This window comes from Salvelinus fontinalis, chromosome 33, assembly GCF_029448725.1.
Source record: "Salvelinus fontinalis isolate EN_2023a chromosome 33, ASM2944872v1, whole genome shotgun sequence".
Classification (NCBI taxonomy): Eukaryota; Metazoa; Chordata; class Actinopteri; order Salmoniformes; family Salmonidae; genus Salvelinus; species Salvelinus fontinalis.
Window position 1 is genome coordinate 46,510,426 of NC_074697.1, and position 15,884 is coordinate 46,526,309.

The following is a 15,884-nucleotide window of genomic DNA, read 5'->3' on the forward strand; positions in this document are numbered from 1 at the left end:
GGATTTGTGGCACAATCACCCATTCTGACCAATAAAGAACTGCGGCGCTAGTGGTTGGAGGAGCTGAGGTGCTGGTTGGAGGAGTTGAGGTGGTGGTTGGAGGAGCTGAGGTGGTGGTGGTGGTTGGAGGAGCTGAGGTGCTGATGTGGGTGGTGATTGGAGGAGCTGAGGTGCTGGTTAGAGGAGCTGAGGTGCTGGTGTGGGTGGTGATTGGAGAAGCTGTGGTGGTTATAGGAGCTGAGGTGATGGTGGTGCTGGTTAGAGGAGCGGAGGTGCTGGTGTGGGTGGTGGTTGGAGGAACTGAGGTGGTGGCTTGAGAGGCGATGGTGGTTGAAGCTGGGGCGAACAAATCCCTTGGTGCTGTCAGATTGGCCTTCTGCATTGCCAGGGAACCCGATACGAACAACTGCAGAGGTGACTGCCGTTGTTCAGTTCTCAGCCCATGGTGCTTCCACTGACTGGCAAACACAGCAAGATCTCTGTTCACCCGTGACAGGAACACAAAGTGCAGTGCCCACAGGTCCACCTCATTGTTGATGTCGATGATCTGCTCCATCTCCAAGAAGGTGAACAGGTCATGGTAAACGTTGGAGACTCCATGCCAGATGCCCCCCCACAGCCGCTCTATCCTCTGGTTGTGAGTGCTCCTTCCTCAGAGGGCACTTCCCCTCTCACCACCCCTGAACTGCTCCATGAAGGCACAGATGCGGTTGTTTTCACCACCCGGTCACATCTCACCTGGGATGGTGTTCCGTAGCTGGTGACAGCTGCTTCGAATGACTCCATGACTGTGGCGGTCCTGTTGTTGTCAGAGGCCTTCAGAAACACAACAAGTCTGCTGTAACCATCCACAGCACCATGGATAACAATCCTCCACCTAAAAAACAAGATATATTTATTTTCTCTTATAGTGACGCCATTCTGTTTTTATTATTGATAACATTATTACAGTGCCTTGAGATGAGGTAGTCATTCAAAAATCCTATTAAACACTTATTGCACACAGTGTGAGTCCATGCCACTTATGCGACAAATGTTTACTTCTGAACTTATTTTGGCTTGCCATAACAAGGGGGTTGAATACTTGTTTACTCTAGACATGTTAGCTTTTCATTTTTTAAATGAATTCGTAAAAATTTCTAAACACATTATTCCACTTTGACATTATGGGGGTATTGTGTATTGTGCCAGTGACAAAGTCTCAATTTAATCCAGGTTGTACCAAAACAAAATGTGGAAAAAGTCAAGGTGTAAATATTAGTGACTATATACCGAGGAATAGGACCACAATTCTTTCATGACCATATAACCAGAGAAATCATTCGTTTTTTACGATATTAAGATTCGTAATGCACTTACCGAATCGGCTTATGGTTGTCATCGATGTGCCACAAAGAATTTGGGACTGCAACTCTGTAGTGCGTCCGTAGCCGCTGCTGCATGGCTCTCCTCGCAGCTCCCTGGGGGTTGACACGGATCAGACTCTGAACCTCTCCCGCTGGACTCGAACACCTTCTCCTCTTAAGCGTGCCCTCAGACTCTGCACCAAGTCCTTCATTCTGCCCTATCAGCTCTTTTGATCCTCTCATCCAGCTGAGTGTCTGACAACAGTGAGTAGGACCTGAAAATGACTAAGTACAAAAAGATACATTAATCAGGAACGTGATCAAATCTAGAGAGGATGTAGAGATGCTCCCTCTCATGTTACGATTGCTTTATTCAATTACCATAACTTAGCTCATACGCCGCTTGACCACGGAGTGCGACACATTGAGAACATCTGCCATTTGTCTGATGGTCATATGAAAATCTATGAGGAACTCAAGATGCTCTTTGGTGATGTGATACCGCCTTCCCTCCAAAGGGGCTTGATAGGCTACTAAAATTTAAAAAAATATATACAATAGATCATTAATTACAACATACACTCCTAAAAACCTTTTTTAGGTTAAAAGACTAAGAGCACAATATAGAATTTAGGAACATTAGATAGGCAAACCAAATCTTTTTTGTATTTTTACTGATTGACTTCGTTAGAGGTGCACACACAATCCCAGACTTGACACAGAAGACAACACAGGACAAGTAAAATGATACAATCTCAGCCTTTGTCACTCATGCTGTACAATTTTTTTTATACAAATGTAACAACTTTCCATCTTGGTAAAGTTCCCGTTGTTGGATGTCCTTTCTCTCTTGTAGGAACTCCTCTGCAACTATATGGTCAACTCTTCTTCATCAATCAAATGACCGCCTGCCCACCGAAGGCTCCGCAACATGCTCTAGCCTGAAAAATAGACTGCAGATCCGATTGGTCCAGTAACATTTTATTTTTTTGTAACTAACAAGCCCTACCTGTTCTCTTGTCTAAACTGTGCCAACTCTCAGAGCCTGCGAAATATGATGACAACCGTGCATTGACAGGCGATACAGTTTTAACTACATCGCTAGCTAGCTAACGTTTTATAGATTCCATAACTAGATTATGGACGATTGACGTTAGCTAGTTATCTTGAGTTCAGTTTACTGTCAATGGCAGATCAAGCTAGCTAACGCCGTTAGTAGCGTTATATTATCTAACCGTGACTAACTCCATTCGGTACAAATTTGCGTAACCACGACATTCAAACGAGGTTGCAATGAAAACTAATGGCACTGTAGCGTCTGTGTTGACATCAAAATCGGGGGTGTGAACTACGTTTCTAATCAAGCGTTGATTGACATGGTAATAGCTCAATAGTATTGGAGAAAAGTTGCAAAAACTGACCCCTCCAACGCTGTACGTTAAATTGTAACGTTTCATGACGTAACGTACTGCACGTGTAAAGCAACTAATTGTGTCTTACAGCCTCTCTCCACCAGGTGTAGCGCTTCTCTCACCGTTTAAAAAGAAGGGACAGGGTAAGGGGGATACCTAGTCATTTTTTGCGTCATCACTGCAAGCCATCATGACTTTCAAAAGCCGCTGTTTACTTCTGAAGATAACTTTAGCGGTGCTCTAAAAACACGATTCAAATTCGACACAAACCTTCAAATAGGTAATGACACATTATATAAACTCTTTATAGTGTTTTATTTACATTTTAGAGGTGACGGTCTCGTCATTGATTTTGTTGGAAAGGGGAGAAAGTGTGCTTTACAATGGTATTGATATTTCAGTTGATCTGGAAGTATTACGTTTTGGGGCGCTAAAATAAGGTCAATTGTACGGACCAGCGCGATGTACAAACAGCTACTTGTTTTTGCTTCTCAACACCTACGCTAGCTAACATTAAGTCAACGTTAACGTTACCTGGCATTGATGGTTGAAGTCCATCTCTTCTGTCCGTGAGCAGCAGCCTGGTGCAATCAGAGATGGTAGATTTACAATTTTCGATGAATTGGGCTGCCATTGTTAACTAGCTAGCTAATTTTACCTCAGAAGAACAGAAAGCTGAGTGAACGTCTTTCATCAGTACCTGAGAATTGGGCGGAGTCAAAACGACCTTTATGCAAATGTGGATCATCAGTGACAAAATCTATGACTCATAGCATACGTATCGGTGAATCGTTGTGACATGAAATACAAGTGAGAGTATAATCAATGTGTAATACCTACGTAAAAAAAGAACTATAGCTACTGAAACAGATTATGTCGTTTTGCTGTGTTTTTGAGGGAGAACATTGTTTGCATCCATCAACTGGCTAGCTTTTTTACGACCAGCACTGTCCGGAGTAGTGATGGGCATTCCGGGTCTTTTCAGTGAGCCGGCTCGTTCGGCCCAGCTCACCAAAAAAGAGCCGGATCTTTTGGCTCCCAAACGGCTCTTTAAAAATAACATATTTTGTATTTTTTCAAATCAAACAGTTTGCGATAGTTTGACTATGATTGGTGTTAAAACAATTCGAATTAAAATATTAAAATGAAATCATACTCTACCTTAACCACAATGTATAAAAAAATGCATTGGTTTGTTATGAAAAAGGATGCTATTAAACATTTGCAATTAAAGTATAACTTTTTAATATATATAAACAAAGTGCATATCAATCTGACCATTCAAATCGAATACAATCTGAACAGCATAATAGAATATTGCACCATATCAAAGAAACATAAATAACAATGTGCAAAAATGCAGCATCCCACTTAAAACATTAAACTGGTCCCTCTTTTCTTTTCTCTCTCTTCTTTATTGCCATGTTATAACCAGCAGCACACAGCAATGCTGACCATATTTTGCTTTTATGAGAGATTTGCATTCAGATATACAAGCTGCTTCACTTTCGAGGGGCTGATGCAGTTTCTTCTCTCAGTAATTATTTGTCCCGTTTTCCCGAAGACCCTCTCAGAGGGAATGGATGTGGCTACTATGTAGAGTCTCCCTGTCATGACTGGGTAGACAGAGGCCTTGTTCTTCCACCAGCTCAGAGGATCTGCATATCTTTGGGATTCCTTCGTGCTGCATCCCCAGTTGCTCTCTCGTCAAACAGCATCCAAACAACAGACGTTTGTGGCACTACTGCTGGTGCTTCTGCTCCATCTGATCCCTCTTCTTCCTGTTGCCCTGGTGCCTGAGCCAGCTGACTGCTGGTGCTGTCCCTCCCTGCTGCTGAGGTTATTCTTTGAAGAGCCTCATCAATCGCTCTGGCATCACTGAAGGCTAACTTCTTAAACCTGGGGTCAAGTGCAGCGGTTTCTGATAGCACGTGATTATATTCCATTCTGTGGAACTTTCTGTCCATTGATGAACATAGGGTGTCCATCAACTCTGTCACATGTCCTGTGGTTACCTTTGCTTCTCTCTGGCGGCTGGCTGTGATTCGCTGCAGACCCTTACACAGGTGAATCATTTTTGAGGCTGTCACATAGCTGAAAAGAGAGAACAGTAACTTATTAGTTCAGGTTCATGTTTTGTCTACTGATACTTCATTCTCATCTACTGCTCATATACATATATAATACTGGATTAAATAATAATGAAGTAATAACTGCTTACTGTACCTCTCTCCACTGATCTCCACAGTGACCTGCTCAAATGGTTCCAGGACTCTGCACACCTCCTCCACCACCTCCCATTTCTCTTGGGTCAGAGCATCAACAGGTGCATTGACAATGGCGGGGTAGAGATGATGGCATCCTTTGACCCAAGAAACCGCTTCACCATATAAAATGTTCAATTCCACCTTGTAGTGCAGTCTTGTTTAGGCCTCAGCTCAGGCATCCCCATCTGGCGTTGTGTAGACTTTAGTTTTTCAGCACCTACTGTGCTCCTGTGGAAGTATTCCACAGCTGCTTTCACTTTGTCCACAGTGGGCTTCATCACCTTCAGAGCATCTCTTAGAATCAGGTTGATTGTGTGGGCAAGACATGGATGATGGGTTCATTTAAAAATGTTCATGGCTTTAGTTATGTTAGCTGCATTGTCACTAACACAACAGACCACTTTCCATCTACTTGCCACTCTCAACAGTTCCTCTGCCAAGTTCTCTGAGGTGTGTCTGTTGCTGAACTCAAAGCAGTCCAGAAGACAGCTAGACATCGAAAAATCTTCAATGAAGTGACAGGTAACCGACATGTAAGAAGTGGTTACCCTTGATGTCCAACAGTCAGTGGTAAGGCAAACAGCAGTAGCTTTTTGGACTCTTTCCCGCACTGAAGCATGTGTGCTCTCGTACAGTTGTGGAATAATAGATTTTGAAAGGGTTTTCCTGCTTGGAATTGTGTACATTGGATTTAGACTATTGCTATAATTTCTTAAACCTCTGTCCTCCACGATCGAAAATGGCTGGAAATCAGTGGCAATCATTTTAGCCTGCTCTTAAATGCAAGTAAAACGAAATGCATGCTCTTCAACCGATCGCTGCCCGCCCGTCCAGCATCACTACTCTGGACGGTTCTGACTTAGAATATATGGACAAATACAAATACCTAGGTGTCTGGTTAGACTGTAAACTCTCCTTCCAGACTCACATTAAGCATCTATAATCCAAAATTAATTCTAGAATCGGCTTCCTATTTCGCAGCAAAGCATCCTTCACTCATGCTGCCAAACATACCCTCGTAAAACTGACTATCCTGCCGATCCTTGACTTCGGCGATGTAATTTACAAAATAGCCTCCAACACTCTACTCCGCAAATTGGATGCAGTCTATCACAGTGCCATCCATTTTGTCACCAAAGCCCTATATACTACCCACCACCACCATGCTCTCGTTGGCTGGCCCTCGCTTCATATTCGTCGCCAAACCCACTGGCTCCAGGTCATCTATAAGTCTTTGCTAGGTAAAGCCCCAACTTATCTCAGCTCACTGGTCACCATAGCAGCACCCACCCGTAGCACGCGCTCCAGCAGGTATATTTCACTGGTCAATTAAGCCAATTCCTCTTTTGGCCGCCTTTCCTTCCAGTTCTCTGCTGCCAATGACTGGAACGAATTGCAAAACTCACTGAAGCCGGAGACCCATATCTCCCTCACTAACTTTAAGCACCAGCTGTCAGAGCAGTTCACAGATCAATGCACCTGTACATAGCCCATCTGTAAATAGCCCATCCAACTACCTCATCCCCATACTGTTATTTATTTATTTGCTCCTTTGTACACCAGTATCTCTACTTGCACATTCATCTTCTGTACATCTTATCACTCCAGTATTTAATTGCTATATTGTAATTATTTCGCCACTATGTCCTATTTATTGCCTATCTCCCTTATCTTACCTCATTTGCACACACTGTATATAGATTTTTTCTCTATTGTGTTATTGACTGTATGTTTGCTTATTCCATGTTGTTGTTTGTGTCGCTTTGCTTTATCTTGGCCAGGTCGCAGTTGTAAATGAGAACTTGTTCTCAACTAGCCTACTTGGTTAAATAAAGGTGAAATAAAAATTAAATAAATAAATTAGCTAATGCAATATCAATTTGGCCTTGTTTTGCTACAGACATAGACTTTGGCATAAACTGGTCCATAGAAGACTGTGTTGCTGTGGGTGGCGGAGTAGGCCTACTTGACTGAGTGGATACATCTCCATGTGTGGAGGTTTTGGCTCCACCACTATCACTAGCAGGCCCGCTAGTTTCTCGAAGCTCCGCTACAGCTAGCTTCACAGTTGGGTGCACAGTTCGCGTATGCCGGATTAAGGTTGTGTGTAGAACCGGCTTTATATGAGATTTTGTTTTGGCAAATTCTACACTGTGCTGTAACATTGTCTACATTATTAAAATGCATCCAAATGCTACTGTGCTTCCGACTCATTTTCCAGCTGTTGTTTTCTCAGCTGTCCTTCCTCTCTCTCCTCGGCTGCTAAGTGTGTGACTGTGATTGAGTTGGCTCGGCCCTCCCTCACTGTAACGGCTTGTGCTCTCCTCATCCTCGCCGTGGAGGCGTACTGGCACTCTTGAGCATTGAACCCACCCAACCTTACCTGGTTGAATGCTCCCGGTCGCCCGACCAGTGCGGGGAGGTGGAATAACCCGCACCGGCCTATGTAGGCGAACCGGGGAAACCATGCGTAAGGCAGGTGCCATGTATGCCGGCCCGAGGAGACGCACTGGAGACCAGACGCGTTGAGCCGGCCTCATGACACCTGGCTCAATACTCAATCTAGCCCTACCAGTGCGGGGAGGTGGAATAACCCGCACTGGGCTATGCACTCGTACAGGAGACACCGTGCGCTCTACTGCGTAACACGGCGCCTGCCCGTACTCCCGCTCTCCACGGTAAGCCTGGGAAGTGGGCGCAGGTCTCCTACCTGCCCTTGGCCCACTACCTCCTAGCCCCCCCCCAAGAAATTTTTGGGAATTACTTACGGGCTTTTTTGGCTTCCGTGCCAGACGCGTTCCCTCATAGCTCCGGTTCCTCTCTCCGGTAGCCTCCGCTCTCCTAAGTGCCTCCAGCTGTTCCCATGGGAGGCGATCTCTACCAGCTAGGATCTCCTCCCATGTGTAGACACCTTTTCCATCCAAAACATCGTCCCATGTCCATCTCTCCTTCTTCTCCTGTCCCTTACTCCATTTAGTTTTCCCTAGCCGCTTGGTCTTAGCGTGGTGGGTGATTCTGTAACGGCTTGTGCTCTCCTCATCCTCGGATGAGGTGAGGAGAGAAGGATCTTCAGACCAAAACGCAGCAGTTGGGAAATAAGCCATCTTTATTAAAAATACGATGGCCACACGAAACGAAACAAAACACTTTCAAACTACAAAACAAGAAAACGACGTTGACGAAACCTGAACATAAACTTACATAACTAAACATAAACTTACGTACAGGAAACAGACGACATCGAAACGAAACAAACAAACGCTACAGTCCAGTGTGGTACGAACATACATACTGACACAGGAGACAATCACCCACAAACAAACAGTGAGAATGCCCTACCTAAATATGACTCTTGATTAGAGGAAAACGCAAACCACCTGCCTCTAATCAAGAGCCATACCAGGCAAACCAAAACCAACATAGAAACAGAAAACATAGAATGCCCACCCAACCTCACGTCCTGACCAACTAACACACATAACAACTAACATAAATAGGTCAGGAACGTGACACTCACGCATCTTTGGTTCATTGGTTGAAACTGCGCGTCTGATTGACAGGAACAACAGGTAAGGCTGTTAATCTGAGCAGACAGTCAGAACGAATGTGTGTGCGCTTGAGCATTTAGGCCTATATTATATATATTTTTTTTAACGTTCTTTGAATGAGTTAATTCTATTCATTTAAATATTTTGATTATTCATATCTTTATTTTAAATTTTTTTATAAATAGATTTGGCTCTTCTGATATGCGAGCCGGCTCCGAACGTTCACCTACAAGAGCTGGCTCTTGCATGGTGGAGGAGGTGTGATGGTGTGGGGGTGCTTTGCTGGTGACACTGTCAGTGATTTATTTAGAATTCAAGGCACACTTAACCAGCATGGCTACCACAGCATTCTGCTGCGATACCCCATCCCATCTGGTTGTTTGCGCTTAGTGTGACTATCATTTGTTTTTCAACATGACAATGACCCAACACACCTCCAGGCTGTGTAAGGGCTATTTGACCAAGAAGGAGAGTGATGGGGTGCCGCATCAGATGACCTGGCATCCACCATCACCTGACCTCAACCCAATTGAGATGGTTTGGGATGAGTTGGACCGCAGAGTGAAGGAAAAGCAGCCAACAAGTGCTCAGCATATTTGGGAACTCATTCAAGACTGTTGGAAAAGCATTCCATGTAAAGCTGGTTGAGAGAATTGTTGACCGGGGCAGCTCTAGCTGAGTAGAAATTTGACGAACTGACTTGTAGGAAAGGTAGCATCCTATGACAGTGCCACTTTGAAAGTCACTGAGCTCTTCAGTACTGCCATTCTACTGCCAATGTTTGTGTATGGAGATTGCATGGCGGTGTGCTCAATTTTATACACCTAACAGCAACGAGTGTGGCTGAAATGGCAGAATCCACTAATTTGAAGGGGTGTCCACATACTTTTGGTGATGTAGTGTAGTTTCAGCCGTTGCAAAAAAACAAGGAGTCGATTCGTTGCAGAATCGAAGCTTGACACCCAGAAATGGGAGTCGACGGGCAAGGAATCTATTATTTTGGAGTTGACTCTCCACCACTAGGTGCTTGTAGGTGGGGCTGAATTGGACTACTTATCTCAGTGCATCTTAGTTTCTCATCTACGAATGCTTTATGGAAGGAAACACCATGACAACTCCACTACTGATGTTTGGTATGTGACCATCACTATCAAACTCTGCACATTTGCTAGAATTTGTGTGTACAATCTCTGGACTTCCATTCCTTAACATTTGTTTGTTTCATTTGTGCAGTTCTTCTGACTCTACCCTGCTACAGCGCACATGGTAAGTGGAAAGCACTATCATCTCTTGCATCTGTTTGTATGAATTAATGGGGCCAGCTGTTGAGAGGTGTAGGGCTGTGTGGGCTACTATTCTGCCTCTCAGATGTATGTGTATCCAGCAGAGATAGTGTTGTAATGTGGACTACTACTCTGCCAGATTGATGTGTGTACAGTATTGATGTGTGTACAGTAGACAGCAGAGACAGTATTGTAATGTGGGCTCCTCTTCAGTTACGATAATCCCCAGTGGAATTGATTATTACTTATTGTTCTGTGGTTTGGACTTCGGAGTAAAAGTATAATTCATTTATTCCCGGTACGGGACCTATATGTGCTTGCTATATTATTACATATATAATCCCTAGTATTAAATCAATAGGATCTCTGTGGACATAGTTGTAAAGATTTGTCATTTCACTTTTTAAATGCATTACCTTTTTGTTGTGGCATAAACACAACCAGTTTTGATGTTTTCATCTGATTGTCACTTCAAAGGGCTCCTTTACCAGGTTAGCAGCGCACGTTCATCCACTTCCAACATATTTCAAGCCTCCAAACAGTGGTGAATGGAAAGAGACATCAGTTACATAAACACCAAAAAGTGTAATGATATTTGCCGATTGTCATTAGGCCAGAATTGATGTGTCCACTCATAGGCGGTGTTTGAGTTTAAAGTTTGGGGAAGCTAATGTTCACCATAAAAATGCACCTTTATAATTAAGCATTACATGTGCCATCACATTTGCAGACTTATGTAAGATAGCCTACCATTCCTAATGTGATCAGTGCATTTGATATTCATAATTTAGGCTAATATAACTCAATCACTGTTCATAAAATGACCCTTAAATGTTTGGCTGAGTTGCAGACTTATGTAAGATAGCCTACCATTCCTAATGTGATCAGTGCATTTGATATTCATAATTTAGGCTAATATAACTCAATCACTGTTCATAAAGTGACCCTTAAATGTTTGGCTGAGCACGTAGTGGGGTAGAGTTGGCCTAGGCTATAGCAGATACGTTCCTTATATTTTCTTTGCCCGTGAAGAATTTGGCCTTTTATAAACACATTTCATGCAATTCTACTTCACTTTATATGACTGGAGACATTGAAATAAATAAAAATTGATTAGACAAATGACAGGGTAGTCTACTCTGCTGACACTTACAAACAGATCCGTTAAAACAATGTCTGATTAGGGCTTGGTGGTATGGCCAAAATATCATGTCACGGTATAAGAAGAAAAGGTATTTTATGTTTTTGAATAATTGCTCAAATTGCTTTGAGTAGTGTGTGACCCTATGCTGACAACACATACATTCTACGAGATTTCAGTGTGTCTTTCCCCATGCTGATTGTTTTACAGTATACTGTTCAATTCAACTTCAACCCAAAATGACTTTCTGCATTTCCATCACTCATTTGAGGTTATTTCCACACTGCCTTGTAAGGGCTGCACGATATGAGCAAACAATCTAGGCCTTATTTTTGACCAAATGTTGCAATTGAGATTTTACTAGCAATTTAGCTCAAAACACTTGGGTGAACTGTTGGAATCATGGAAGTATGATTGTTATTCTAATTATATAGTTAGAATATAATAGTGGACACTTTGAAAACAGTGTTGGACATGACAACGAATGAAAATGGCAATAATTATTGTGGCAGTGTAGGAACCAAAGTGTTAGTAACTGTTTCCTAGGGGACCCTATAATCTTTGGCTATATTTAATGTTTTTTCTTAGCTTTGTGTATTCCTCTCTGCTTTAGAAGATACTGTTGCGCAAACAAGATATTGATTTAGATCTACATCATCACTGGTAGTATCAGGCTGTACAGCTAGTTACTTTTGCTCTGACTCAGTACATTTATTAACTAGCTAGCCAGCTAACTAGCATTAGCAGCTAACACGATTTAGGCCCAACTTGCTAAGGAAAGACAAACTAGCCGTTTGCAGATGTAAGAAACTTTCTTTCCACATTTTGTTACATTACAGCCTTATTCTAAAATGGATGGGGGGAAAATGCCCCCCTCATCAATCTACACACAATACCCCATAATGACAAAGCATGTTTATTTACATTTTTGGCAAATTTATTTTAAAAAAAAAATGAAATAACACATTTACATAAGTATTCAGACCCTTTACGCAGTACTTTGTTGAATCTCCTTTGGCAGCGATTACAGCCTTGAGTCTTCTTGGGTATGACGCTACAAGCTTGGCACACCTGTATTTGGGGAGTTTTTCCCATTCTCTGCAGATCCTTTCAAGCTCTGTCAGATTGGATGGGGAGCATCACTGCACAGCTATTTTCAGGTTTCTCCAGAGATGTTTGATCGGGCTCTGGCTGGGTCACTCAAGGACATTCAGAGACTTGTCCCAAAGCCACTCCTGCGTTGTCTTGGCTGTGTGCTTAGGGTCATTGTCCCGTTGGAAGGTGAACCTTCGCCCCAGTTTGAGGTCCTGAGTGCTCTGGAGCAGGTTTTCATCAAGGATTTTGATGTACTTTGCTCCGTTCATCTTTCCCTCGATCCTGACTAGTCTCCCAGTCCCTGCTGCTGAAAAACATCCCCACAGCATGATGCTGCCACCACCATGCTTCACTGTAGGGATGGTATTGGCCAGGTGATGAGCGGTGCCCGGTTTCCTCCAGACGTGACGTTTGGCATTCAGGCCAAAGAGTTCAATCTTGGTTTCATTAGACCAGAGAATCTTGTTTCTCATGGTCTGAGACTCTTTAGGTGCCTTTGGCTTACTCCAGGCGGACTGTCATGTGCCTTTTACTGATGAGTGGCCTCCGTCTCGCCACTCTACCATAAAGGCCTGATTGGTGGAGTGCTGCAGAGATGGTTTTCCTTCTAGAACGTTCTCCCATCTCCACAGAGGAGCTCTGTCAGAGTGACCATCGGGTTCTTGGTCACCTCCCTGACAAGGCCCTTCTCCCCCGATTGCTCAGTTTGGCTGGGCAGCCGGCTCTAGGAAGAGTTTTGGTGGTTCCAAACTTCTTAAATTTAAGAATGATGGTGGGCACTGTGTCCTTGGGGACCTTCAATGGTGCAAACATTTTTTGGTACCTTTCCACAGATCTGTGCCTCGACACAATCATGTCTCGGAGCTCTACGGACAATTCCTTTTGACCTCATGGCTTGGTTTTTGCTCTGACATGCACTGTCACCTGTGGGACCTTATATAGACAGGTGTGTGCCTTTCCAAATCATGTCCAATCAATTGAATTTACCACAGGTGGACTCCAACCAAGTTATGGAAACAGGATGCACCTCAGCTCAATTTCGAGTCGTATAGCAAAGGGTCTGAATACTTATGTAAATAAGTAAAACAATTATTCATTTGCAAGAATTTCTAAACCTTTTTTCGCTTTGTCATTATGGGGTATTGTGTGTAGATTGCTGAGGAAAATGTTTTATTTAAACAATTTTAGAATAAGGTAGTAACGTAAAAAAAATGTGAAAAAAAAATCAAGGGCTCAGAACTTTCCGAAGGCACTGTACATGTATACCCATTGATTCTTAGAGAATATCATTTGCCTCATGGGTTTAGTTCAACAGTGCTTACATTTATCCAGCCCCATCCCTCAGCTGTTTACCAAAGACAGTGGCGGGTGTACCTGCAGATTTGTTGGCAGGAGATTGTAGTTCAAACCAATTTGCCCCTTTAATGGTGCTAATGAAAATATGTTCTTAGAGTACCACAGTATGAGTCATAAAACCTATTTTAGAAACACGTCAAATAAGGGCTTGTCCAAGAGAGATTTACACGGTTAATAAAATGTCACCAAGTTAAGCCTACACAAAACACAGCCTTTATTTTATGTGTTTCTAAAAAATCCCTATGGGAAAAATAAATGGTGGAAAAACGATCGTAAACATTTCCCTGTTTGACCGTTAGTGGGGGAGTCATAATACCCATAAAACCTGTGGGGCTCTTGCTATTACCTCCAAATTAATTTCTTTACTGAATGTTAACGCTTCGTTCAATGTGACACTAACGTCGTCGGCGTAAACCTGCCTATGAAGTGATTGCACCACGTTCTGAAACGGCAGGAAATAAAGCCTAATTTTAACCTAGTATTTGTGTAGGTGTGTGACTTTACCGCGGGTTGCCTTTATGCCAGAGTTTCCCAAACTCCGGTCCTGGGCACCCCAAGGGGTGCATGCATGTTTTGGTTTTTGCCCTAGCACCACACAGCAGATTCAAATAATATAAGTTTGATGATTAGTTGATTATTTGAATCAAATAATCCAGGGAACAAAAATGTGCAGCCCTTGAGGTCCCCAGGACCGAGTTTGGGAAACACTGCTTTACACCATCTCACACTCAACAGTTTCCCGTGTGTATCGAGAATAGTCCACCACCCAAAGGACATCCAGACAACTGTGGGAAGCATAGGAGTCAGCATTGGCCAGCATCCCTGTTGTACGCTTTTCACACCTTGTAGCGTCCATGACCCGGCGCTATGAGGCTGTTCTGAGGACGGGGTTGTTAATGTCTTAGGTGTTCTTAATGTTTTGTAGACTGTGTATGTCAAGGTGGTCCTTCAAGTGACTGAAAAATAGAAATCAAGTCATTAATAATATTAATATGAATATCTACAAGGCTGGTTTTTTTTGTACAAGTTTGGAACATCGACCATTTGTTTAAAAATGGAGGGTAGTCTGTCTTTCGGGGGTAGTGTTGGACAGGTCGTCCATCTTGGTTCCCTTCACGTCGCCCTTGGCTCTGGACACTTCCAGTTTCCTCTAGCACTACTCACCAATTTCCAGATACCCCACCATGACACACTGCGTTCACACACGGAATGAAAATTTTTAAAAATCACAAGAAATCCAGAGATGTCGCAGATCTGAAAATACGGAGACATGTACTGCGACCTTCCACCCTCAACTGGGCCTCCCACATTCACAACCTTGCTTCCAAAACATTAATGTTACCCATGGAAAAAGATAAAGATTACAGTACATCACATTTGTTTCACTTCACTTGAACTGCAAAAAAAAATTAAGAAATAGGAAGTCTACATTAGTTACGATTTGCTGCAGAACCCCCACACAAAGAAGAGAGTTAAACAGCAAAATGTAGCGGTGTCCATGACAGAATACAATGACTCCTTTTCCCTGGCAAGTGACATTTCACTCTGCCTGGTTTCCACAGGTCCGCTTCGCGCCAGGTGCAAGGGAGTGAAAGGCGGATAGGCTAGTCATGTTAATCGTTCTTCTTCTCCTCCTTTGCTTTTCTGTTATGGCGGCGACCTCTCCAATCAGGAGTACCAACACTTTAGCATTTTCTTAAATGAAAACAATTGCTCAATAACACTAAAATAAAGTGCAATATTCGTGTGAAATCAATATGTAAACATGGCTCAGACATTGTACATTAAGGACATCTTTCTAATGTTGAGTTGCACCCATCCCCCCAACCTTCGCCCTCAGAACAGCCTCAATTCGTCAGGGCATGGACTCTACAAGGTGTCAATCGTTCCACAGGGATGCTGGTACATGTTGACTCCAATGCTTCCCACAGTTGTGTCAAGTCGGCTGGATGTCCTTTGGGTGGTGGACCATTCTTGATACACACAGAAAACTGTTGAGCGTAAAAACCCCAGCAGTGTTGCAGTTCTTGACACAAACTGATTTGCCTGGCACTTGCTACCATAACACGTTGAAATGCACTTAAATCTTTTGTCTTGTCCATTTACCCTCTGAATGGCACACAAACACAATCCATGTCTCAAATGGTCTCAAGGGTTGAGAACCCTTCTCCAACCTGCCTTCTCCCTTTCATATACACCAGGGATTGGCCCGCGGACCAACTTACTGTTAAGAGTTAGAATAATAGAAAACACAAGGTGAAATTTAAAAATGTGGTTGTGCATCAGTCACACACTAAATTAGCCCATGTCAGCAAAAAAAATGGATTGGTAAGTTAGTCTAGCGGCCAGCAGGGATGGGCAATTACAGCAGGGATGAGCAATTACAGCAGGGATGGGCAATTACAGCAGGGATGGGCAATTACAGCAGGGATGAGC